This window comes from Peromyscus californicus, unplaced genomic scaffold (genome assembly GCF_007827085.1).
Source record: "Peromyscus californicus insignis strain IS unplaced genomic scaffold, ASM782708v3 Scaffold_4__1_contigs__length_199733344, whole genome shotgun sequence".
NCBI classification, from domain to species: domain Eukaryota; kingdom Metazoa; phylum Chordata; class Mammalia; order Rodentia; family Cricetidae; genus Peromyscus; species Peromyscus californicus.
In genome coordinates this window covers 103,327,216-103,354,814 of record NW_026294562.1, presented here as the reverse complement: position 1 = coordinate 103,354,814, position 27,599 = coordinate 103,327,216, and the positions used below count along the sequence as shown (strand labels likewise).

The following is a 27,599-nucleotide window of genomic DNA, read 5'->3' as shown; positions in this document are numbered from 1 at the left end:
CTAGGTGCATTGTCTGGAGAGGGGTGTGTGAACAGTACGTGCACATCAGGGTCTCAGACTGCCACGGACATTGTTGGAAGAGGTGTGTATACAGCTCAAGCCAAATGGAGTCTCAGGTTGCTCACATTTCCTATGCTGCTTCCCTCACATGTAGTATCACCAACACCAAGCCACAGCTCATCTCTGCTCTTCACAGAAGTGTGAGACACCAGTAGCCATCATCTCCCATCCTTGGAGCAGTCAGTGTCCCCTACAGGCAAAATGACCCACATCACCATGACATTTGCAGCAGGAACCATTCCTTGGAAGGAAAGAGGTGGAAATAAGTAAGTCAGAGACCTCAGACCCCAACAGGAACCAAGTCTTGGGAAGGATAGGGCCTGGCTTGGGGGCAGGGAGAAGGCTCTTCCTTAGAGAGAAGCCATTAGGACCATCAAATTGAGTCTCCAGACTGACTCCTCAGTCTTGAAAGTCCTGGCTCTGGGGAACATTCACTTGGCCTTGGACTCTACCAGAGAGGTAGTTGATGAGCATGCTTGCCTTGTGAAAACTGCAAACTGTCACCACAGCATCTTAAAAGAAGCCTCAGATAATAAGCTGGGGCCCTTGGGTACTCTCACTCGAGTGGTCAGCGGACACTCTTGACCCTGTATCTGACATGCTCTGTTACTTTGCTCTGAATGAAGTTTCCTCACTACTCCTTCAAATGCATTGCAACGATCCCCACTCACTTTGTAGGCGTTGTAGAGCGACACACTTGCTTTGGAAAGCTTTTAAAAATATTACTTACTGCCAAGCGTGGTGGCGCACGCCTTTAATTCCAGCACTTGGGAGGCAGAAGCAGGCAGATCTCTGTGAGTTCGAGGCCAGCCTGGTCTGCAGAGTGAGTTCCAGGACAGCCAAAGATACACAGAGAAACCCTGTCTCAAAAACAAATTATTTACTTATCTATTTATTGTTGTGTGTGCACACATGCATGCACATGCCGGCTTCATGCTCAGGCCTACCTTCAGGAATCCATTCTTTCTTTCTATTATGTGGGGCCTGGGGATTGAACTCAGGTCTTGAGGCTTGGTCTCACTGGTCATGGAAAGCTTGCTATTTGGGAGGAATGGTGGTTTGTAAGAAGATGGCCCCCAAAGGGAGTGGCACTATTAGAAGGTGTGGCATTGTTGGAGGAAGTGTGTCACTGTGGGAGTAGGTTTTGAGATCTCTTTTGCTCAAGCTTCCCTCAGTGTGACAATCAACTTCCTGTTGCCTGTAAGATGTAGGACTCTCAGCCACCATCACATCTGCCTCCATGCTGCCATGGACTGAACCTCTGAAACTATAAGCAAGCCACCCCAATTAAATGCTTTCTTTATAAGAGTTGCCGTGGTCATGGTGTCTCTTCACAGCAATATAAACCTTAACTAAGACAGAAGTTGTACCTGCACCCGGCAATTCCAGTCTTGGAGAGACAGCATGTAGTTTTGATCTTCAAAAAATTCTGTTCACATTCTCCCTACAAAAATTTTAGGGTTACAAAAATTGCTATTATTATTATTATTTTTTACTTGGAGACAAGGTCTCACTAGGTGTCCCTGGCTGGCCTGGAACTCTCTATGTAAACCAAACTGGCCTCGAACTCACAGAAATCCACCTGCCTCTGCCTCAAGAGTGTTGGGATTAAAGTTAATTGCCACCATGCCCAGTGAGAACTTTCAGTTTTTTACCCAAGTACATATAATTTTTCACCATAAGTTGAAGTACATTTGCAAAGACTATATAATTCCCAAGATGATCACAATGTCAACACTTTAAAATAGAGCAGTTGGTCACTCATTTAAAAAATGTCTTTTATCCACAGGAATAGGAATGTCATTGAAATTTGATGATACTCACCATAATCCACTTAAAATACATAGATCCATTTTCTGTATAGAGCTGCCCACTTTTTGTCACCTCAACTATATTTCCAGACAACCCTGGGAATATCTCATGTACTCTGGGAAACTTGGAGGTCCCTGTAGAGTTGATCCATCTGCTCCCCTTGCCCTGGTTGGCTGAGTTCACCCAGGGTTGGCACATGTCCAGGAAGAGCCTAACCACCTGGGTATTTCCCCATCCCAGTGATGGATTGAAACATAGTTATTTCCACTCCCTTTCTTGACTAACATGAAGCTGTAGAGCCCTAGCATGTAACAAAGAACACCCTCAAATGCCTATGCAAGTAACAATAGTTTCCCACATTAATGGCTACAGTTATTGGGAGTTTGCAATGTACTTGGCCCTGTGGTAAATATGCAGTCAAGATTATATAAACCTAAGAGCTGCGGATGTAACTCGGTGGTAGAGCATTGACCTGTGTGCCTGGAGGTTCAATCCCCAGTACTGCCAAAAAATAAGGACGCACATTGTATCTAATTCTCATATCCAATCCCCATTATCCTCATGGTGCAATTAAACCTGTTACCATACTGTGAACCATGAAATTGCCAGGAGCAGGAAACTACCTTCCAGGACCCAAATTCTAACCCCACGAATTCAGGTCCTTTTTAACATTCAGGGATTTAGAGGGGTCAGTAGCCTCCTTTTCCAGATGTAAATAATAACTTTTCACCAACCAGAAGACACGATAGAGAAGTTTAAAAGGAGCATCTCAATCATGCCAGCAGCAAGCAAAAAGGATAGTAAACAGGGACCGAGAAGTGACCTAGATTTCTTCTATGAACTGCTCTGTTTTGTGCTGTTTTGACTTGAAACTCACAGTGTAGCGGACGATGACCTGAACTCATCCTCTGTCTTCACCTCGAAAGCGCTGGGACTGAAGGCGGACACTACCGTCTCCACAACCCGAATCAAGTAAAGTCAAAGGCTCGGAAATAACTAGGATACTTGGTTTGGGACCACAAAGTGTTCCAAGAATTGGGTACAAGCCCCACGAGCGAGCCAAGATGGCTGTCACTGGAGAGCTGCATGGAAGAGCAGCCGCTAGGGGGCAGCAGAGCACGGGGCGAGAGAAAACTGGTTTAAAAGCCTGTCTGGAGCTGCCTCTTTGGAGCCACAGCTTTGAATAAAGAGGAAGGAAGGCAGAGAGCCCAGAGATGGGGAAGGGAGCTAAAACTATCCAAGAGGAACATAACGCGAGCCACGGATGTAATTTCAAGCTTTCTTGCTTGCTTTTTCTTTTCTTCCTTTCTTTTTTCTTTTTTTTTTGGTTTTTGAGACAGGGTTTCTCTGTGTAGCTTTGTGCCTTTCCTGGAACTCGCTTTGGAGACCAGGCTGGCCTCGAACTCACAGAGATCCGCCTGGCTCTGCCTCCCGAGTGCTGGGATTAAAGGCGTGCGCCACCACCGCCCGGCTGCTTTTTCTTTTTTCTAAATAAAATGTTGTTTTAATTTCAAATTGTCTAGTACCCTACTAACAAAAGGCAAAATACGGTAAAGATAAATAATTTTAATTTAATCCTGTATTTCCAAAATGTTTTAATATATTTATTTAGTCACCTTGCATTATTATTATATTGTTTTAGTATTAAGTCTGAAATCCGATGTGTATTTTGTGTTTCTAGCAGTTCTTATGTCTACAGATAGTCATTTCCATCTATTAGATGTGTTAGTTGTAGGGAGGAGTCTTGTGAGGATTCCAGGAGCATCCCCAGAAGATCCTGAGGCAAAGCTAACAGCTGGGCATAGTGGTACAAGCCTTTTATCACAGGAGGTTCAGGAGGCAGAGGCATGGATGGCCATGAGTTTGAGTAATGGGCCAGAACTATATCTAAAAGAAACGTAACATGGGCCATGTATGTGAACTCAAGGTTTCTTTTTCTTTTCTCCTCCTTCTTCTTTTTAAATAAAATTTTGGTTTAATTTCAAGTTCTCTAGTAGCCTTTTTTTCTTTTCTTTTTCGAGACAAGGTTTCTTTGTGTAGCCTTGGCTGTCCTGGAACTCACTCTGTAGACCAGGCTGGTCTCGAACTTACAAAGAACTGCCTGTGGGAAGCAGAGGCAGGCAGGTCTAGTGAGTTTCAGGCTAGCCAAGGCTACATGGTGTAACTTGTCTCGACAAAACAAAATTAGTTGTTTGATGATAAGTAGCCATCATTTACTGAGTAATTGATAACTGTCAGATATTTTCTCTTTTTTTTAAACAGCGATTTAAACAGTAAATTACCAAAACTATGAACGACGTTCTCTCTTGTACAGAGGAGGAGGCAGGCCACCAGTTGGGAAGAGGCAGGGGTGAGGCCAAAGTTTCACTTCAGGGCTGAGTTTCACCTGTGCGGCTCCTCTAGGCCCAGCACCCCAAACAAGGGGCCTCTCATTGTGAAGCCAAGCTTCTGGGAGTGGGACAGGGGGACAGGGGACAGGGGGACAGGGGACAGGGGAAGGAAGTGGGTGGGGGAGCAGGGGAGGGGTGGCTTCAGCACCTGCTAATGGCTACCCTTCCGGCCTCTGTCTGAAGGCCTGGCTGTGTTCTTCAGTGGGCACCAGGCCTCTGTGAGTGGTGGCTCCTCTTTCTGAACCTCCCCATCCACTGTTCTCACCGCAGAGAGGCTGCCACTGTCACTCTGACGCCTCCTCCTCCTGACCCCACTCCACCTGTTCTATATGTATTTCTGGACAGCAGTCACAAGGCATCAAGGTGAATTAAGCTGGAATTGAGTTCTTCATATTGGCCTGTGCTCTCAGCCTCCTGTTGAGTGAGGAGGTGCAGGCTTGGCTTCTGACTCGGCTGCCCACATCCAGGGGATCTTCAGCATGAGACCTCAGTGTCAGCTGTGTGAGCTCCGGACGTGGTTTATAAATCATCTTTCTTTGTTTCGTTTTATCATCAGAGGCCATGGCAGTGTTACGTTTTTCTTCTGAATTAAAGGATGTGGAGAGGAGAGGGCTAGGTAAGGTGGCACATCACTCTAATCCAGGCACTTAATGCCGGAGATCATGGCAGCTTTTTTGCATTTTGTTCTGTTTCTTGAGTTTTGATGTTGCTAATTTACTGCTAAAAATAGAGGCAGTTTAACCCAGCATGGTGGGGAACACCTTTAATCCTAGCACTCACGGAGATCTCACTGAGTTCGAGACCTGGTCTACACAGACCAGCAAAAAGTATATACAGAGAGACCCTGTCTAAAAAAAAAAAAAGAAAAGAAAAGAAAAGAAAAGAAAAGAAAAGAAAGAAAATAGAAGTAGCTTGTTTTTTGTTATAATTTTTCTTTATTCTTGAGAATTTCATACAATAATGAAATATGACCATGTCCACTTCCCGTTTCCTCCTCCTACTCCCTTTGGATCCCTGAAATGTGTCCCCTCCCAACTTCATGTCTTTTATTTGTTTATTTTTTATTTTGTTTTGTTTTTCCAGACAGGGTTTCTCTTTGAAGTCCTGGCTGTCCTGGAACTGGCTCTGTAGACCAGGCTGGCCTCGAACTTACAGAGATCCACCTGCCTCTGCCTCCCTTGGGATTAGAGTCATACACCACCACACCCAGCCACGCCTTTAAAAAAATTATATATATATATATATATATAATGTATATGGGTGTTTCTCCTGCATGCATGTCTATGCACCACATATGTGCCTATGGCCAAAGTGGCCAGAGGAGGGCACTGGACTCTCTGGGACTGGAGTTACCGATGGTTTGAGCTGCTATGTAGGGGCTGGGAATCAAATCCTGATCCTCTGGAAGAGCAGCCAGTGCTCTTAAGGGCTGACCCGTTGTTCCAACTATCCCACCCCCAGCTTTTTTTTTTTTTTTTTTTTTTTTTTGACAGCCCTGGCTGTCCTGGAACTCGCTCTGTAGACCAGGCTAGCGTCAAACTCACAGAGATCTTCCTGTCTCTGTTGGGATTAAAAGTGTACACCACCATGCCTGCCCACCCCCCCCACCCCCACATTTTTGATAACTGACGAAGTCCAGCTAGTGCTGCCCATATACGCGTGAGTGTGGGGCCGTCCACGGAACTGGGGAACTCATCAGTGGGAATATCCTCAAAAAAGAATGGGTCTTCCTACCCCTGGTAACTATCAACTTCTTTGAGCTCCTCAATAAAGTGTGGGGCCTGGGGAGCACCTCCCCCATCTAGTCTGGAACTCTTATGCAGGTCACCACAGCGGCTGTGAAGTCATGAGTTCTGTGGTCACGGCAGGGCCAGCAGACAGCACTTCACAGTGCCCCTCCGCACCCTCCAGCTTTTATATCTTTCCACCTCCTCCCGCCCCAGACGGTCCCTAAAACTTGGTGAGGGTTGATACAGACATCCCATTTTGGGGGGGGAGGAGGGGTTCCCGCAAATGCTTACAGCCGTCAGAGAAATGATCCAAGAGAGACAAGAAGGAAATCTGGTTCAGCACGACTTAGTTAGCTGGACTGGTTCAAACGTCAAGAGTCTGACACCAGGCCAGTTTATTTTAAACATACTTAAGTCCAGTACAAATTTGGAAAAAGGTTTCTTGGTAATAATTATCCCAATCTCATGTGTTCAATAAAGCTTAAGGCATGAGTACATGAAAACTCTTTTGCAGAGTACATGTGACCTCCACCCTGAAGATGGGTTCTATAACTTAAAAACCTGGGATCTGGTGTGGTCCCTGACCATGACAGCACAGAGGTCAGCAGGCCATGAAGCACATGTGACGTCTCCCCTAAGGATGGGGCCTATTGACCGGGAAACAAGCTGAAGCTGAAGGTCTAGGGAAGGCGAGTCTGGGATAAACATTCTGAGGGATGCAGGTGTGGCCTGGCCCTACAGATAGCCCAGATCACCGGGCTGTTAGCTACATCCACTCCCAGCTTCCTGGGTGGAAAACAGGTATGCATCCCCTCCATTGAAGAGACAAGTCCCAGTGCTTAACATTGCTGGTTCCCCTCGTGCGGATCTGTGAGCTTGTGCCTTCTACAGATTTTTATTTGTTTTTTTTAAAAAATGATTATAAAAATTAGTTTCTTTAAAATCAATAACACTTGAACTGTAATTAACTGTTTAAAACACATTTGCTCTTTGAACCAGATGTTTTTTGTTATTGTTTTGGGTGGGTTTTTTTTTGTTGTTTGTTGGTGGTGGTGGTGGTGTTTTTCTGAGATGGGGTTTCTCTGTGTAGCCCTACCTGTCCTGGAACTTGATCTGTAGCCCAGGCTGGCCTCAGACTCAGAGATCCTCCTGCCTCTGCCTCCTGAATGATGGGATTAAAGGTGTGTGCCACCACCGCTGGTTTGAACCAGAAGTTTTACTTCTAGGTGATTAACTTACAAATACATCCCCACACATAAGAAGTTATATGTGCAAGCAAGGCTAATGGTACATGCTTGTAATTCCATCTCTGAGGTTCAGGAGTTCAAGGCCATCCTCTACCTGGTGTCTGTGGCTGGAAGTTTTCTCCGGTCTCGCCAGGCCCCTGCAGTCCCATGGCCCGCTTATTAAATAATCACTCAGAAGCTTATATTAATTATAACTGCTTGGCCATTAGTTCAGGCTTATTACTGACTAGGTCTTACACTTAAATTAACCCATAATTCTTATCTATGTTTAGCCACGTGGCTTGGTACCTTTTCTCAGTTCTGCCTTGCCATCTTGCTTCCTCTGTGTCTGGCTGGAGACTCTTGACTCAGCCCTTCATCTTTCTAGAATTCTCCTCATCTGCTCAAACCACCTATACTTCCTGCCTGGCTACTGGCTAGTCAGCATTTTATTTATCAACCAATCAGAGCAACACATATTCACAGCATACAGAACGACATCCCACAGCAGATGTCCAATCCTCACAATGGCCTTGCTATACCGGCTTTGGGTAGAGAAAAGTGGTCTAGCTGATTATTAGACCATTTGGAAATATCTAGGGAAACAAGCTTGCTGTCTATACAGGGTGATCTTGCTTTCCTGCACCAGCTCGAAGCTGAAGGTAGAGCCACGCCCCTCCTGTGCTTAGCATCATCCAGCAGATCAGTGACCTCTGCACATAGGGGACATCAGGATGCAGAGATGCTGGAATATTGGCTTTGGTCTCTCATTTCCAGGCCTTCTAATTCTTAAACACACACTTATTAATTACAGGATACACATATATGTATTTATTGCTTGTATATTTAAAGATTTGGAAATTTAAACGTACTTACAAGCAGGTTCTTAGGAAGTCTGGGAGAAGAAAGGTAGGGAAACAAGAGAGGAAAAGGTAACCACCTTGACATCACTGTGTATCATAGGCCATCACAAAATCAAGCTCCTTTGGTCTTAGTCTCCTGTGTTTCAGGAGTCCAGGTATATGCCACTGTGCCTGGCTCCAGTGGGTTTGTGTGTTTGCTTGGAATAAGGCCTCCTATAGCCCAGGAAGGTCTTGAACTCGCTGTGTATCTGAGGATGACCTTAAATCCCTGATCTTCTTGCCTTTACCTCTGAAGTGTTGGTTAAAGGCACAGGCCTGCACTGACTCTTACCCTGGACTGTTTCTTCTTCTTCTGGTGCAGATTGAACTCGAGGCCTCACACATGTTAGGCAAATGCTCTGAATTAAGCTATACACACATATTCAATACACAGAACACACACACCACAACACACATATAACACACACCTCACAACACACATGCATATATACCACATACATACCACACACACACACTTAACACATACAACACAAACACATACATTTTAAGACAGGATTACTGTGTAGCCCCTGTTGGTCTGGAACATGCTATATAGACCACACTGGCCTCAAAAATCATAAGAATCTGCCTGCCTCTGCTTCCCACATGTGACGATTGAAGGTATACATTGCCATGCCTGAGAATAATATATATATATATTTTTAATGATTTTATTACATTGATTTATGTATTGTGTGTGTATGTGCATGTGCACACAGGTGGAGGTCAGAGGGCAACCTTTGGAGTCAGTTCTTTTCTTGCACAACATGGGTCATGGGGACTGAACTCAGGTCAGTAGTAACAAGTGCCTTTCCCTGCTGACCAACCTTGCCAGTAATGCTTTTTAAATGTATAGCACCCCCATGCAGTATTGAGGCAAAAACACAACTCGAACCTCCAAGGAGAAAAGAAATTTTTTTTTTTTTTTGGACCCAAATAGGAATGAACATAGCTCAGGAACACAGACTCAGGCTCCCTCAGATTCAGTGTTCTAACAGAGTAACAGTTTCATGAAATTTCATAGTAACAGAACAAAGAAAATCATAAATCCAGACAGTGGTTCAAATACGCTGTTGGAGATGTCAGGTAAACCGTTAGAGCAAAACAGGCAGCCTCTGCTGTAGACCACGGATGCTATCTGATGACATTCTCAGGCGGTTGGTCAGAGGAAGCTAATGGCCTGCTGCGTTAATACAGTCCTAAAGGTTTCCTGTGATAGCCACAGGATGTTGGGTTTGACGTGGAAGTAAGCAGAGAATGGCTATTAAAGGACTAAAGAGAGGCCAAAGTAAAGTATAATTAGGCTCCAGACCAGCAACATTTCAACCTCTCCACAATCACTGAGGTCCTAATCAGTAAATCAGCCTTCTAGAAGGTTCTTTGTCAGGTTTGGTTTCTATCCAGGGACTTTCACTCATGGTTGTGTTGAGAAAGTGCACAAAACTTCCCATGTTTTTCTTTCATTGATTTCCTAACTTGTAGCCAGGTGGTGGTGGAGCACATCTTTGATCCCAGCACTTGGGAGGCAGAGCCAGGCGGATCTCTGTGAGTTCGAGGCCAGCCTAGTCTACAAAGTGAATTCCAGGACAGACTCCAAAACTACACAGAAAAACCCTGTCTCGAAAAACAAAACCAAACCAAAAAAAAAAAAAAAAAAGTCCTACCTTGTGTCAGGAGTAGTGGCAAAACCCTGTAATCTGAGGTTTGGGAAGTAACAACAGAGGGTCTGGAGTTCAAGGTCATCATTAGCTACAAACTGAGGACAGTCTGGGCCTCATGAGACCCTGTCTCAAACAACACAAAACAATAAGAAAAGTCCTGCCCTGACATTGCTCTCACCCTGACAGATTCACAAGGACTTGGGGGTGGGAGGGAGGAGAGAGGAGGCTTGGGAGGGGGGAATTCTGTGACTCTAGCTACACTTCAGGGCAGAGTGTCTCAGCCTTAGCCCTGGGGACACTTTGCTCAGAATTATCTCACCATACAGATGAAACTCTGGGCTGAAGTCTCAGAAATGGGATGGCTGGCTCAAGGAGGAAGCAGATTCAATTTTTTTTTTTTTTTTTTTTTTTTTTTTTTGGTTTTTCGAGACAGGGTTTCTCAGTGTAGCTTTGCGCCTTTCCTGGAACTCACTCTGTAGCCCAGGCTGGGCTGCCTGGCTGTGCCTCCCAAGTGCTGGGATTAAAGGCGTGTGCCACCACCGCCCTGCGTGGATTCAATTTTATCTTATTAATTTTATGCTTGTTTCCTGACTAGCTCCAAGAAAGAGGGTTTGTTTGTTTTAAGACAGGATCACTGGATTGGAGAGATAGCTCAGCAGTTAAGAGCACTGTAGCCAGACAGATGGTGGTGGCACATGCCTTTAATTCCGGCACTTACCTTGGGAGGCAGAGGCAGGTGGATCTCAGTGAGTTTGAGGCCAGCCTGGTCTACAGATCAAGTTCTAGGACAGCCAGGGCTGTTTACACAGAGAAATCCCGTCTTGAAAACAAAACAAAACAAAAAAAAACAACAACAACAACAAAGAGCACTAGTTGATCTTCCAGAGGACTTGGGGTTCAAATCTGAACACCCACATGGTGACTCACAATCATTTGTAATTCCAGTCCTAAGGGTCTAACACCCTTTTCTGGCCTCTGTAGACAACAGGCACACTCATGGTACACACACTTACATGCAGGCAGAACACGCATACACATAAAATAAATATGATTTTAAAAGACAGGGTCACATACAGCCAAGGCTGGCCTAGAACTTGATAAATATCTAAGGATGACCTTGAACTTTTTTTTTTCTTTTATTGATTATTTAGGAATCTTACATCATGCACCCGGATTGTGCTCACCTCCAAGTCCTCCCATGTCCATCCCCCACCTCCGTGACTCACCCTGCCAAAACACACACACACACACACACACACACACACACACACACACACACACACCGTCCATTTCGAATTGTCCATATACTAACTGGAGCATGGTCAAACTCCTCGTGGCCAGCCCCCCAAGGGAAGGTGTGTCTTTCTCCACCTCCACTCCAGCCAGAAGCCATCAATTGTGGAGAGCTGTGCAGTGGCTGGTGAGGGGTAGGGCCAGCTCTCCCTGGCCCATGCCACCACCAGATGGGGCCAGGTCAGCATGGCCCACGGGCATCAGAAGCTTCAGGCAGCAGCCCAAGCCACGGACCTCTTCATGGCCCTCGGTGGCTGTACAGGCCATGGCCTCAACATGGCCTCCAGAGGCTAAACATGCCACTCACATCCAGATGTTCCCGTCCCACCTGCAGGCAGCAAATCCCGAGGAGGTCACCCAGGGGTCAGTCAGTGACCCAGACAACAAATATCCACAGGAATCTCAGGCTTCGTCACGTCTGGGGCAGCAGCAGGGACCACAGGTACCACCATGGCCTCTGGTGGCATCATGGACCACAGTGGTCCTTCCAGGAGATCCAGTCCAGAAAGTGAAGCTTTCCTCACCTCCGGTCTCCATTGTTGTCCAGAGCCAGGGCAATTGCATGTCCAGGCAGTCGGATCTAGGGCCGAGTCTGCATCTGCATAAGCTCCAGGTTGCTGCACAGCACGGCACTACCCCTCCTGGGCAAAGACAGCTTTCTGACCTCAGGCCTCTTTCTCACCTGTCACCTCCACCATGTCTCCAGTTCAGCCTCTATTTTTTTGAACTGCTAATCCTCCTGCCCCTGTCTTCCAAATGCTGGGGTTACAGGTGTGAAGCTACCTTGCCTGGTTTATGTGGATGCTGAGGACTGAGTCTAGGGTTTCATGCATACTAGGCAAGTATTCTAACAACTGTGCTACAGTTAAAACTGAAAGTTTTCAGGAAGATCAAATCCATGACTGTCTAATTAAAGCAAGCTATATTTAAATACTGGCCGGGATGATGGACACTGGGCAGGCCCATACCTGGGATTCTCAGAGAATGCACTGAATTAGGTTAGTCAGGCACTTATAAAGGCAAAACCTGTAACTCATGCTTCCCGCCTTTGCCCACTTGAGGGCAAGCATACACCCTGATGTACTTCCTGTCTATATACCTCCCGCTTATGTGTGATCAAGCACATCCTGTGCAGTTGGGGCAACCAACTTTGTTTACTGAAGTGAAAACATGTGGCTTGTCATACATGAACAACAGCCCCCAGCATTCCAGGAAGTCATCTATCCTTGGGCAAGTAGGTCATGCAGGTTCGAGGCATTTCCCTTTTATAGATCTCTTAAGCACAGCAATTCAAACGTAAAACCCAACTTCAGGCCCCACACTACATTCCCAGTCCAAGAGAGAAAGGATTTTAAAATAGATTTATATTTGTGTGGGTCTGTGTGCTGTGTGTGTTCAGGTGCTCCTGGGGGCCAGAGGAGGGTGTTGGGTCCCTGGTTCATGCCCACATTTTGGCACCAGATGAATGAAACAAAGAAGTAAATGGAGGACATGACTGCTCCTAAGGGGCTGAGGTTTGTATTAGAGATAGAAAGGAGAGCACAGGCAGAGGTGTCTGAGATAGTCCAGACTGAACACGCCTGGCAGACTGAACCGGGCCACGTGAGGAGACGGGGAGAGGCAGGGACCAAGAGGCCAGGAGCAAGCCAGGAGACCAGAAGGTCAAAGGGTAAAAAGGAATGGCAACCAAGCTGGCTGAGACTACCTAGGGAAGAGCATCTGGGGGAAGGGCCGCCCAGCCCCTCGCTGGAGCACCTAGGGGAGGGGGAGGGGCACACCACCTGGGATGACTCTGTGTTACTAGGCATCTCGGTTAGCCATTTGTCCTCAGTTTGAGGTCTAACGCGATCCACTGGAGCTGCACGATGTGGGTGCTGAACCATCTTGTTAGTCATGAAACAGGACTTTGTGTGTGTGCTTGTGTGTGTGTGTGTGTGTGTGTGTGTGTGTGTGTGTGTGTGTGTGTGAGTATGAGTGCTCTACATGTACACCTGCCAGAAGAGGGCATCAGATCCTATTATAGATAGTTGTGAGCCACCATGTGTGTGTGGGAGTTGAACTCGGGACCTCTGGAAGAACAGCCAGTGCTCTTAACCACTGAACCATCTCTCCAGCCCCGAGGACTTTTTTTAATTTTTGTTTTTTGAGACAAGGTTTCTCTGTGTAGCTGCATTAAAACTCACTGTGTAGACCAGGTTGGTCTTGAACTCACAGAGATCTGCCTGCCTCTGCCTCCCACGTGCTGGGATTAAAGGCGTGTGCCATCACTGCCCGGCTGACACAGGGGACTTTTAAACTTCGGTTCTTGCTGTGTTCCTAGCACTTCAAATAAGCCTTGGACAGAATAGGTGCTCAAGAACAGATACGGAAATGAGTCAACTGGAGACGGGACTGGGTCCCTCACAGTGCCACCAGCTCGGTCTCCTTCCTGAAAGGCTCAGATTCACGGAGAGCCTGCAAGACAGCAGATGCTCCCACCATCTCCTTATAAACCCAAAGTCTGGAGTGTCCAGTTGTTCTGACTGTTCTCTCCCTCTGTTCCCCTTACTTTCCTCAGGAAGACAGTCAACAAACGCCTGCTAGGCACCTGATACATTTCACCTCTATGTGCCCTCCCCTGACTACAGTCTCGTTTTTTCTTAAAAATTTTCATTATTTTCAATCATGTATATGTGTGGGGGGTGTGCCCATGAGGACAGGTGCCTGCAGAGGCCAGAGGCATCAGATCCTCAGGAGCTGGAGTGACAGGTGGTTGTGAGCTACCCAAAGTGGTGCTGAGCACTGGATTGAGGTCCTCTGCAAGAGCAGTACATGCTTTTAACTCCTGAGCATCTCTCCAGCTCTCAGTTTCCTCTCTTAAAACACAAAAAAATCTACACAATCACCAAATGCATAAAGACAGAGAAAGTGGGATTTTTCAGAAAGGAACTCATGCTGTCCCTGGTGGCACGTGTCTGCCATTCCAGACCCTCAGGAGGTTCAGTCAAGAAGATTGGAAGTTCAAGACCCACAGGGGCCACAGAGCAAGCGAGAGGTTGGTCTGGGATACTTACAGGGACCCTGACTTAAAATAAAAGATAAAAAGAAGGGGTGGGGTTTGTAGCTTAGTTGGTAGGATGTAAATAGCAAGCAGGAGGCCCTGGGGTTGAACTTCAGTATCACAGAAAACAAACAAAATTAAGCTAGATGGCACAAAACTGTAATGGCCACACTCAGAAGATGGAGGCGGGAGTTCAAGGTCATCCTCAACTACATAGAGAGTTAGAGGCCAGCCTGGGCTAAGTGAGACTGGGTCTCGGTCGGTCAGTCAAGGGCTGGGGATATAGCAGAGCACCAGCCTAGTGCCAGATATGAGGAGGAAGACAGCTTCTTTTCAGATAGCCAGACAGGAGAGAGAGTCCAGCAGAGTGAGCGCGCTCCGCAGACAGAAGGCAGCAGCTTATCGCAGAGGAAGGAACATCTACAATGTGGCAGAACCGGCTCTGGGAACCCTTCACAGTGAATGCAAGGGCGGGACTCAAAGCCGGAAATTTAACTCAGAAGCTGTGCGTCTTAGGTTTTTATTTTTTATTATTATCAGATTTTTTAAAAATTAGATTTATTCATTTTTTTCATTTGTGAGTGTTTTGCCTGAATGTATGTTTGTGATTTTAATCACTGAGTCATCTCTCTAGCCCTGTTTATTATTATTATTTTTATTTATTTTTTTATTTTATTTTATTTTTTTTTGGTTTTTCGAGACAGGGTTTCTCTGTGTAGCTTTGGAGCCAGTCCTGGAACTCACTCTGTAGACCAGGCTGGCCTCGAACTCACAGAGATCCTCCTGCCTTTGCCTCCCAAGTGCTGGGACTAAAGGCATGCACCACCACCGCCCGGCTATTACTATTATTTTTAATTGTGTGAATGTGTGTGTTTTAGTGTGTAGGTGTGTGCACTTGAGTGCAGGTGCCCGAGGAAGTCAAAACGTTGGGTCCCCTGGAGCTGGAGTTACAAGCAGTTGTGAGCCAGCCAACACTGGTTCTGGGCACCAAACATGGGTCCTCTGCAAGAATAATACGTGCTCTTAGCCACTATCTCTCCAGCCCCAGGAACTGTAAGTTTTAAAAGGCCATGACTCACCAAGATGACTACCAGCTTTGCTCTGAAGGCCACTGACCACCGGCCCTTGCTCTCCTCACTTTCTGGTCCCACCCTCAACCCCAGTGAAATATCTTGGCGTGTTTGTTTTTTTCTGAGCTTGCCCCTCCTACTTTATCTCCTGACCAACAGCCTACAGCCATTCAGTTCCACCAGACAGAAGCCTCTCAACTCAATTCCTAGTTTACATACAGGCCAGAGCCAATCAGGCTCATGCCCTGGGCAGAAAAGGACACAGGCAAGAAGGCTTGGCTAGCAATTCACTCTTGAGCCCCCTTGCAGGTTACAGGGAGCTGCTTCCCACCGTCATTAAAACTCGCTCTCACTCTACTATCCTTCCTGGCCATTCTTCAGAATGAGACAATAAACCCGGATGCAATGGGCTGAGAAGGGTGAGTTTCAGGCACGCTAAGTTTTCCATTTTCCATGCTAGCTAAGGCCACCTGAGAAATAGGTTCTGTCACTTCAAAGAACCCTGCAACAACAGCATGCATGAGGGCCTAGGCTTAGTGCCCAGTAGCACACATAAGTGTACACACACACACACCACACGCACACGCACACGCACACGCACACGCACAAGCTGGGAGTCCTAGGTAGCACTTCTCTTTAACCCCAGCTCTTGAGAGGCCAACGTAGGCATAGCTCTGAGTTTGAGGCCAGCCTGGTCTACATAGAGAGTTTCAGGCTAGCCACACAGTGAGAAACTGTCTCAACAAAAGCAAACAAAACCAAACACCAAGAAATTCACTGAAGGAGTGAGCAGTAACTCTGCCAGGCCCCCTGCTGGCAGCTGGATGGGTTGGAGACCAGTCTGCTAGCCTCACAGGAAGCCAGTGTTCAGAGGGGCTTTCCTTAAGAACTAGGGTGGAGGTGTGTGTGTGGGGGGGGGGGCACGCTCTGCTTAGAGTCCCAGGTTTGGTTTTCAAGGAGCCATATTTAAGATACCACCTGCTATCCCCACTTTTATCCTCAAAAATGGGTTAGTTAAGATTTAATGCAGGGCCGGTGGCACCTGCGTGCTCAGTGACCTTTCCTAGTGGATTCTGTTGTGGCCTGTGGCCTTGGTCTTGCTGAGATGCTTTGAAGTCTTATTAAGAATGTCTGGGTCCCCATGAAACCCTACTATACCCAGGTTTACCAGGAAAGTGGGGTAGGGATGGGGTTAATGACCTTCATCGTTTATAAAATCAGGAGTACTGATAAAAGAAGTAAAGCTTTGAAAGGCTCCAGTCCTGCACCTGCCCACGGCCATCATTAACCGCTCCCTGAGTCCACTCACGATGAATCCTGTCGGCTAAACTTAAGCAAGCTGTGTTAGATGGGAACATGGAACACCGCTGTGCACTTACCTAAGTACCATTTACAACGAGGCATTAATAAATGTATGAGGGCAGCACCGCTCCCTGCAGACACTCCCCTCTGCTTCCCCTGAATAAGTCCTCTGTAGTGCGGCAGGCTCCATCAGAACCTCTGAACCACCCTCCGTAGGAAACCTGAGGAATGAGCAGCAGTGTGTGCTGCATAAAGATTGGTCATTGGTGTCTACATACAAACTGATTCCAATATTCTTTTTTTTTGTTTGTTTGTTTTTGTTTTGTTTTGTTTTGAGACAGGGTGTCTCTATGTAGTTTTGAGCCTTTCCTGGAACTCACTTGGTAGCCCAGGCTGGCCTCGAACTCACAGAGATCCGCCTAGTTCTGCCTCCCGAGTGCTGGGATTAAAGGCGTGTGCCACCACCGCCCGGCGATTCCAATATTCTATAATTGTTCGTTAAACAGTTTTGTCTCTGCCTAGCATCTTGCTTCTCTGATCTTGTTTTCATATTTTGGGAAAGAAGATGTTAATTATCTTAAGGGCTAACGTAAATTTTTTATGAGGGTCAATAAGAAGGTAAGGGGAAAACAAAACATTAAATTGTGAAATGCTGAAATAAGAGCATAAAACAAGCTTGATGGCACACCACTAATCCCAACCAGAAGAGGGAGGATCACAAGTTCTGGAGTTCAAAGCCATGGTGAGCTACTGAAACCCTGTCTCAAAAAAGTGCTTAAAAAGTAAATGGAGCCGGGCGGTGGTGGTGTACGCCTTTAATCCCAGCACTCGGGAGGCGAGGCAGGTGGATCTCTGTGAGTTCGAGGCCAGCCTGGTCTACAGCGCGAGATCCAGAGAAACCCTGTCTCGAAAAACCAAAAAAAAAAAATGGAAAGGAGCTGGAAGGATGGTCCACATCAAGCAGCTTACACATACTTGCTGACTCCGGCTCCAGTGGATCCAGCACCCGATTTCTCTTTGGGCATCCGTATACATATAACATGCATACATACCCATTAATAAATATTACAATGGAAAGAAAAAAAATAATTTAAGGCAAGGCTGGAGAGATGGCTCTTGCACAGGACCCAGGTTTGGTTCCCAGCACCCACCCACATGAGGGTTCATAACCATCTGTAACCCCAGTTCCAGGGGATTCAAAAACCCTCTTCTGACATCCCTGGCACCAGACATGCATGCAGTGCACATACATACATGCAGGCAGAACATGCACACACACAAAAAATAAACTTGTTTGTTTTGGTTTTTCAAGACAGTGTTTCTCTGTGTAGCCTTGGCTGTCCTGGAACTCAGTCTATAGACCAGGCTGGCCTTGAACTCACAGAGATCCACCTGCCTCTGCCTCCTGAGTACTGGGATTAAGGTGTTTGTGCTACTACACTCAGTTTAAAATAAATAAGTCTTTTTAAAAAATTAAATAAACCAGGTGTGGTGTCGCACACCTTTAATCCCAGTGTATGAGAGGCAGAGGCAAATGGATCTCTGTGAGTTCGAGGTCAGCCTGGTCTACAGAGTGAATTTCAGGACAGCCACGGCTACATAGTGTGATCCTGTCTTGAAAAAAACAGAACTAATAATAATAATAATAATAATAATAATAATAATAATAATAATAAATGAAATAAATAACTTATCAGACAAACACGGTGGCCCAGGCCTGTGATCCCAGGACCTGGAAGTGGATGGAATTTAAGGCCTGTAGGCATCAAGGTTAACCAGGAGGTCACCTGTCAAAAGGACTGTTGTTGGTTGGTTAACTTTTGGCTTCAGGTTTCTGGGTGTGGCTGTTGACTTTTGTCCAAATCACCTGTATAACTACAGGAAACTTGACCCTTCTGAGAGCAGGCATTCCTGCCTGGTTCCTCAGGGAACACTCAAGGCAGTATCAAGGCTTCCCTGGGCTTTCTAGATTCCTTGGGAGTTCTGAGGGAGGAGATGAGGCTGACATACAGAGCCATCAGACCCAGGTGCAAATTCTGGCCCAACAACTGAGTTGCAATGAAGTCTTGGGAAAATCAGACCAAAACTCCCTTCATCTTCTGCTCCTGCTGCCCTCCCCCACCCCCAACCAGCCACCTTAATTAAAAAAAAAAAGAAAAGAAAAAAAGAAAAGAATAAAGTCCAGGACCCACGACTCAGGTTTGGCTAGAAGGCCAGATTCTGCTGCAGCAGGCTGTGGGCTCAAGACCAGCTACCTCCAGCATCTCCACAGCCAAGGGGTTCTATGGCAAAGCCTAGACTCTGTGGCTATGTGTTATTTCTAAGGGTCTTTTGTGGTTACAGCTCCAAATAGCTTTTCGTTCCTCATCTAAACTTCCTGAACTTCAGAGAGGCCCAGATATAAATTATAGCACAGTTTGAGTGTCTTTAATCTGGCCTGACACTCTTGTATCCATCGTGTGTGTAACCAGAGGGGGCTCTTAGTAAACTTAGGTAAACAGAGAATTGAAGAAGGCTTCTGGATGTTGGACACCTGCCCCATGTTTATGCTGGAGCAGGGTATCCTGAACATCTACATTGACTGGACCACCAAGGAATGGGCCTTCAGGAACTAAATAAACTGGAGATGCTGTTGACTCTAAAGAAATGCAGGATTTGAGAATGACTGAAACGGCCTCGACTGGAAGACTGTCCAACAGTTGCTTGAGAAAGCACTAGCAGCTAAGACAGGGATCTGGCCTTCAGCAGGAGCAAACCACATCTGCAGAGTTTGGTAGAAAAGGAAATGTAGCTCTGGCCCCTAACGTGGAGATGTCCACATAGAGTCCACACAGCCCAGAACCTAGGGCAGTCTGGAGACTTCATTAGATCTGAATGATAACCGTAAAGAAAGGAAAGATGTGCACGTGCATGCACACACATATAAATACGTAACACACACCACACGTCCTCACATGTACACACACACACCAATGACATTTATAATAACCATTGAAGCTGAGGGATAGGTATGTTGGCTCAGTTTTTCTCCTCCTTTTTTTTTTCTTTTTCTTTCTCCAGACAGGGTTTCTCTGTGTAACGGCCTGGCTGTCCTGGAAATCACTATGTAGACCAGGCTGGCCTTCCTCTTCCTCCTGTGCTGGGATTAAAGGTGTGCACCAATGCTACCTAGCTTTTTTTTTTTAATTCCTACATATGTTTATGTTTTTCTATATGAAAGTAAAATAATGTCAAAAAAAAAAGAAGAAAATGAGGTTTTTTTTTTAAATGCTTGTATCAAATGCTTCATTTTTCTTAGATGTCATCAATTGTTCAAAAAAAAAGCCACATGATCATATTTGAATTACAAGCTTGCGGTACAGTTTTATGTTGTTAGGTTTTAGAAGGCTCTTGTTGTCTGGTTCTGAACAGCCTCACACTCCTGTGTGGTTCACTTTGTAGTTCACTCGGGATCCCCTGCCTTTGCTTCCTGAATGCCAGACTTCCAGGTATGTGCTTTCATGCCTGTTCACTTCGTTTTTTCTTGAAGTTTCTTGGCACCTTTCCCAATTCTTTTTGAGAGAAGAAGTGTGTGTTTCTTGACTCTAAGAGGAAGAGTTTCTTACACGATGTATTTCTTTGTCTTAACAGCATTATTATGGGAGCTTTCTGTTTTCTTGTTCTGATTGAAGTCGAATTCAGCTCCTACTATAAGGTTTCTTTCAGTTTGTGTTTGCACTGGTTATGTTGTTCTTTGGTAACTATGTATCTCAGACTCGAATCCACAGAGGCAGTACCTGCAACAGTGTATTTGTTTCCTGTTACTGTTACAAAATGCCTGAAGCTGGTTGTTTTATAAAGAAGTTTGTTTAGTTCACAGTTCTGGAGCTTCAAGAATGTGGTGCTGTTTGCAAACGGTTCTGCTGAGGACTTCCAGGCAAATGGCCTCACAATGATAGGAATACAGGAGAGGGAGCGATCACCTGGAAAAACAGAAAGCCAGAGTGACTTGGGGCTCAGGCTCTGGCTTTTACATATAACAACACACTCTTTGGAAATCTAAGTAATTTAAGGTCCTATAAGAAATTCTTCAACTTTTTTGAGAACGATGATCTAACCACCCCCACTAGGCCTCATCATCTCCCAACATGGCCACACTAGGCAACCAACTTCCCTATCTTGAACCCTTGGGGAACACCCTCAAACCACATAGGAACCATAGGAAGGGACGATAGTGAGGGGAGCTGAGGACATGGTAACAGGGGAGGAGGGTGAGATGGAAGACAGAGCTAAGATGGAAGTATTTTCTCCTGGAGACAAGCTTCAGCCTGGTCCTGAGAAATTCTAGTTTGTCACACCTGGAGACAGGGCCAGTGGCAGTAGCAGGCCTTGGAGAACCGGCCCAGTGGGGGTCTGATTGATCCATCAGTGCCAACCCCAGCACCATCCACACCTACCCACAGATCTCAGACCTGACTAGCACCGCTTTGCCTAGAGAGCTTGCTCAAATGCAGGTGGCTGGGCACACTTCCACAGTTTCTGACTCAGAGGGGTGGGGGAGCTGAGCATATGCACTTCTAGTATGTTCCCAGGTTCTCCCAGAACTATACTTTCCAAGCAACAGATTCCTCTCCTTTGCTTTCTTTAATGTTATTGTTGCTGTAATAATAATTAATAATAATGATTTATTATTATTATTATTATTATTATTATTAATGTGTTTGTTTACTTGGTATGTATGTTTGGGCATGCACACTCATGCAATGGTCCATGTGTGAAGGTTGGAGGGAACTTGGAGAAGTCAGTTCTCTCAAACTCTGTAGTGTCTAGGATCGTCAGGCTTAGGGACAAGCACCTTGATCTGACGAGCCGTCTTTCCTGCCCTTTCCCCTTGTTTTCCGGGACTACAAACTCAAGGGAACTTTTGCAACTAGAGCCTAAGTGGAGCTAAATAGAATGGTGCACCTTCAATCCCAGTATTTGAGAATCAGAGGCAGGAGGATTTCTCTGAGTTCAATGCTAGCCTGGAAAGAGAGAGAAAGAGAGAGAGAGAGAGAGAGAAAGAGAGCCACTGCCCAGCTCCTTTTTTTTTTTTTTTTTTTTAGGGTTTTGAAACAGTGCACCATCAGCCCAGGCTGGTATTGAACTTGAAATGTGGCAGAGGAAAGCCTTGAACTCCTGACCTTCCACCTCTAGTCACCCAAGTGCTGGGATTATAGTGCTGACTTCCTCTATATGTTTATTTACTCATTTAGATCACTGTGGGTTCATGTTTATTTATTTTAGACTTTGGGTTCTAGCCCAAGACATTATTCATTTTATTGCTCAAATTGTTCCACTGCTGGCTGTTGAGAATTTGTTCCATTTGGTTCCTGAATCCTGCTAACACGCCTCACCCTAAGTTTTGCTTCCTGGCAATTGCCTCTAAATGTTTAAAAATCATGCTTTTTTTTGTTTGAGCCCTCCTATTTTTCATTTCTCTGAAACCTTATGTTATCAGATTGATCCTTTTTATTAGCAATTCTCTCTGGTTTTGTGGATGCAGGATAATAACATCTCAAAGTTTCTAGTCATAATATCAGGAGTAGTGAGTTCAAGGCCAACCTGGGCTATGTAAAATCCTGTTTCAAACAAACAAACAAACAAACAAACAAACAAAAAACAAAGAAAAGCAGCTTTAATTTTTTCTGCTTTTAGCCATTGTAGCTTGTACCAAAATGTCATTAATGTGTATATACTTCAAGCTACATAGACCAGGCTAGCCTCAAACTCATAGAGACCCGCCTGCCTCTGTCCTCTGAGTCCTGAGATCAACGATCCACACCACCACACCATAGCTTTGCTTTTAGAATGCCGTGAGTTTGAGTTATAGTTGCATGTGTGCTTGTAACTAAGTTTTCCAGGCTTTGGCTTAAGAAAAATTCTGATAATTTAAATCCAGTGGTGCCAGCTGTGGTAAGGTGCAGCTGTGATCTCAGTTGTTCAGGAGGCCGAAAGTGCATTTATTTATTCATTGTGTGTGTGTGTGTGGGGGCATCTATGCACACCACAGCGCACGTGGAGGCCAGAGGACAACTTTCAGGACTCGGTGCTCATCTTCTACCCTGTGGGTTCTGGGGGTGGAACTCAGGCCATCCGACTTGGCAAGTGCCCTTACTCTATGAATCATCTTGCCCGCCCCCAACTTCTTGTATTTTTATTTTGTTTTATTTTTTACTTTTTATAGTTCAAGGATTAAACACAGGACTTTACACATGCTAGGCAGTCCCTTAACACTGAACTCCACTCCAGTCTCAGTGTTTTGTATTTAAGGACTACATACAATGTATCTTCTTATTACAATCAGAAGAGGCTGTATGAACTGCAACATAGTAATCTCACTGACGACCCAACTGCAACATAGTAATCCCATGGACGACAAGCTTGTAGCTATTATTCTCTATTTTAAAACCCCATAGTCAGGCATGGTGCAGATGCCTATAATCCCAGCATTTGGAAATGGCTCAAGAGGATCAGGAATTCAAGGCCAGCCTTGACTACATAATACCTTGTCTCAAAAGCAAAACTAAAAAAAACAAACAATCCCCACAAAAGAAACCCAACTCAAACCAAACCAAAATAGAAACAAACTTTTAACCCCACAAAAATGTTGTTATTTTGGCATGTAACAGTTCCAAGTGTATAAGGTTGACAAGATGGGTATAGGGTTGACAAGATGGGTCAGTGAATCTGGCTAGTAAAGGCACTTACCTTATCAGCTGGGATGGAGATGTAGTGCAGTGTTCGAGCACTTGCCTGGCATGTGACAGGTCTGGGGTTCAATCCCCAGCCTGCAAAACAAATAAAACACATCTCAGGGACTCAGGCTTATTTTTCTCTGTTGTGGAATATTAGTTTAAGATGTGTTACATTCATTTATGCTGTGGAATATTTGTTTAATGATGCAAAGATGTGTTGTATTCTTTTATGTTGCATTTGTTTAATTCTGTGAAGCTATGTTACTTTGACTGTCTAAAACACTTGATTGGTCTAATAAAGAGCTGAACGGCCAATGGCTAGGTAGGAGAGGGATAGGCAGGGCTGCCAGGTAGAGAGAATAAATAGGATGAGAACTCTGGGTTTGAGAGAAAAGGAAGAGAGGAGAACAGCAGGGGCCAGCCACCCACCCACCCAGCCAGCCATGAAGTAAGAAGGAAAGAAAGATACATAGAATAAAGAAAGGTAAAAAGCCCAGAGGCAAAATGTAGTTAAAGAGAAATTGGATAATTTAAGTTAGAAAAGAGGTCTAGAAAGAAGCCAAGCTAGGGCCGGACATTCATAAATAAGAATAAGTCTCTCTGTATTTATTTAGGAGCTGAGTGGCAGGCCCCCAAAGAGTAAAAAACAAAACAAACAAACAAAAAAACTTTTTTTTTTTTTTTTTTTTTTTTTTGGTTTTTCGAGACAGGGTTTCCCTGTGTAGCTTTGCGCCTTTCCTGGAACTCACTTGGTAGCCCAGACTGGCCTCGAACTCACAGAGATCCACCTGGCTGTGCCTCCCAAGTGCTGGGATTAAAGGCGTGCACCACCACCGCCCGGCGAAAAAACTTTTTTTTAAGACAGGGTTTCTCTGTGTAACCCTGGCTGTCCTGGAACTCATTCTGTATACCAGACTGTCCTCTGCCTCTCAAATACTGGGATTAAAGGAGTATGCCACCATCACCCTACTGGGACTCCTTGGACATTGTGTGTGCCTGCATATGTCATACACACCCCAAATAAATAAAATGTAATAAAACAAATTAAACAAAATACTTAAGTCTTTTGGTTGTTTATACATTATCCTTTCCAGAAATCTTTGCTCACCCCTAAACTTCTATCCTTTTTTATTGTTTTATTTTTGTTTTCTGAGACAGAGTCTGTCTATGTAGCCCTGCTGGCTGTCCTGGAACTCTCTATGTAGAGCAGACTGACCTCAAACTCACGGAAATCTACCTGCTTCTGTCTCCTGCATGCTGGAATCAAAGGCATGAGCCACACTCATCTTTCTATTTTTTTTTTACATTAATTTTTTTTAAGATTTGTTTTATTTTATGTGTGTGGGTGTTTTGCCTAGATGGTTGGACATGCACATTGTGCACTCCTGGTGCCTGCAGAGACCAGAAGAAGGCATCAGATCCCCTGGAACTGGAGTTACAGATTGTTACGAGCCACCATGTGGGTGCTGGGAACTGAATTCAGGTCCTCTGCAGGAGCAGCACAAGTTCTTAACTGTGGAGTCATCTCTCCAGTTTGCTGTGGAATAATCCTCTTGTACACTGTAAAGATTTGTCACTTGAATTGGTTTAATAAAATGCTGGTTGGCCAGTAGCCAGGCAGGAAGTATAGGCAGGGAGACCAAACTAAGGATGATGGGAAGGAAAAGGGTAGAGAGCAGAGTCACCAGTCAGACCCAGAGGGAGCAGGAGATAAACATGCCATGCTGATAAAGGTACCACCACATGACAAAGCATTAATAGAAATATGGATTAATTTAAGTGTAAGAGCTAGCTAGTAACAAGCTTGAGCTATCAGCTAAGCATTTATAAGTAATATTAAGTCTCTGAGTCAGTTATTTGGGACTGGGCAGTTGGGACAAAAAATGTCTAATTACACCAGTCTCAAAGCTCTAGCCTTCTGTCTAATGTCATTCCTTTTCATCCTGAAGAGCTTCCTTGAACACTCTTCTCACTGCTAGTCTGAGGGTGAGGAATGGTCTCTGCTTTCATTTCTCTGCAGGCACATCTTGACTTAAGTGGGTCCACAGGATTTATTTGGGTTTTGGTTTGAGTACTGTAATGGTGGTATTCTATTGTCTTGGCCTCTTTGGCTTCTGAGAAGTCAAACCCAACTGGCTTGTTCTCTTTTTCTATTTGCTTTTTACCTTCTTATGGCTTTCAGGTTTTTCTCTTTTTCTGGCCTGCAGCTGCTTGACTATGGTGTGCTTGGGTATTTTCTTTTTTTGTTGTTTTTTGTTTTTGTTTTTGTTTTGTTTTTCAAGACAGGGTTTCTCTGTAGCTTTGGAGCCTGTCCTGGACTAGCTCTGTAAACCGGGCTGTCCTTGAACTCACAGAGATCCGCCTGCCTCTGCCTCCTGAGTGCAGGGATTAAGTGTGTGCCACCACTGCCTGGCTTTGTCAGCTATTTGTGAAGAGCATTCCTTTTGTTCTAGCAGGTAATTAAATCATGGGCTGGTCATCTTGAACTTGTGAATTTTTGAAAATGTTTTTCTTTTAGTGACTATTTCAATTTTAATTATTTGTTTTTAATGAACAGTTTAGAAAAGACACGTGTGATGGTGCATGCGTGTAGAAGGAAGCTTCTCTGTGTCCCGCCCAGCCTTGTGCTGGAATGAGTCTCTCCCACCCACGGTCCCGCAGCTGCTTATAAAATAATTACACAGAGGCTTATATTAATTGCAAACTGTATGGCCTATGGTTTCAGCTTCTTGCTAGCTAGCTTTTTCTTCTCAAATTAACCCATTCCTACTAATCTATATGTTGCCACATGGCCACGGCGTTGCTGGCCTGCTGGCATCTTCTTGCTCCCAGTCTTTTTTTTTTAAAAAAAAGTTCACAAGTTTCTTTCATTTAAAAATCTGCTATTGAGCCGGGAGGTGGTAGGAGGCAGGGGCAGGCAGATCTCTATGAGTTTGAGGCCAGCCTGTTCTACAGTGCTAGCTCCAGAACAGTCAAGGGTACACAGAGAAACCCTGTCTCAACCCCGCCCCCTCAAAAAACAACAACAACAAAAACAAAACAACCCACAAAAACAAAACAAAACAAAAAATTGCTATTGTTAATATTAAGATAGTCAAAATTGGAACAAATATTTAGTAAGTTTCTCGCATATATGAGCTGAAAAATGATAAAAAGATTCTGGGTTTATCTGTCTACCTACCTGTAATAGATACTGACTGATCTTAAGGACGCTTTGCTTTTTACTAATTGGTCTTTGAAGACATCTCTGTAGTGTCCCATCATGAGGCTTGTATCACCTTCAGCAATGCCAGTATTTTATGTTAAACAGGAAAACTCCAGCATTGTTTTCAGTGGGGACTGGAGTTCATAAATGAGCTGAAATAGCTCTGCATGTTGATGAGCTGCCCAGTCTCTGACTGAGCCTGCTTCCTCAGGGTGGCCTGCTGTCCTGGGCTTCCTTTCCACTCCCTATCTCCTGTTCCAGGCATTGGCCCCAGGTCTCTCTGGATTCCTCCCAGTGGCCGGCTCCTTTTTCCGATCAGGCTCCGCTGCTGCTGCTGCTGCTGCTGCTGCTGCTGCTGCTGCTGCGTGCCCTCCCCCTGGAATGCAGTTTATCTTTGGTTCCTCCCTTGCACTGCTCACACCTCCTCCTTGCTCTTCTTGCGTCTGCACTTCCTCTGTCCCTGTCTAATCTATTCTTCATATAAGAGCTGGAGTGATCTCAAAGCACATCTGAGCATGTCCCCATGCTGCGTAAAGCCTTTACAGCCTCTTTACTGGCCTCTGCAAGAAGATTAAACTCCTTACACACACACACATCACACACACCACCACCACCACCACCCACACCACACACACACACACACACACACACACACACACACACACACACACACACACACACCACCACATATATACACACACACACCACACACATATCACGCACACACACACACACACACATACCACACACACACCACTTACACACATACACCACACACACTATACCACACACACACACACACACACCACACCACACCACACCACACCATACCACACACACACACACACACACACACACACACACACCTTGACATGATGTGGTCTGCTTCCTACTCATTTCTCCAGCTTTGCTGGGAGGCACATAGGAGACAGAAGTCCCGGACTGGGTTGACATGGACTATAGCAGGCAAGGGACACTTCAAGGATGATACTCAGATATCTGGTTGGGCAAGTCAGAGAAGTTTCTAACTCTCAGCATCTCCAGGGAACATCAGTTAGCTGCAGATGCAGGGACCACACCTCCAACTTCCTCTGTCCCTCACTCTGCCTTTCAACTGCTTGAGCGAGCTTTGAGTCTGAGTCCTAGGTCTGCCTTTCATTTGCTTGCCCTCGGCTTAGCACTTCCTCCTTAA

At 45.3% G+C, this 27,599-nt stretch overlaps 1 long non-coding RNA gene and 1 pseudogene across 1 annotated transcript; one reads left to right on the top strand and one right to left on the bottom strand.

Annotated features, from left to right (window-relative positions):
• Positions 1-16,289: 16,289 nt before the first annotated feature.
• LOC128125067 (ATP synthase subunit ATP5MPL, mitochondrial-like) lies at positions 16,290-16,571 on the top strand (annotated as a pseudogene).
• Positions 16,572-19,808: 3,237 nt separating this feature from the next.
• On the bottom strand, positions 19,809-26,978 carry LOC128095008 (uncharacterized). Its single transcript, XR_008213131.1, has 3 exons — positions 26,384-26,978; positions 23,216-23,295; positions 19,809-20,448 (listed from the first exon to the last, which is right to left on the bottom strand). It is a non-coding gene; the product is annotated as an uncharacterized LOC128095008 (long non-coding RNA).
• Between the last annotated feature and the right edge of the window lie 621 nt (positions 26,979-27,599).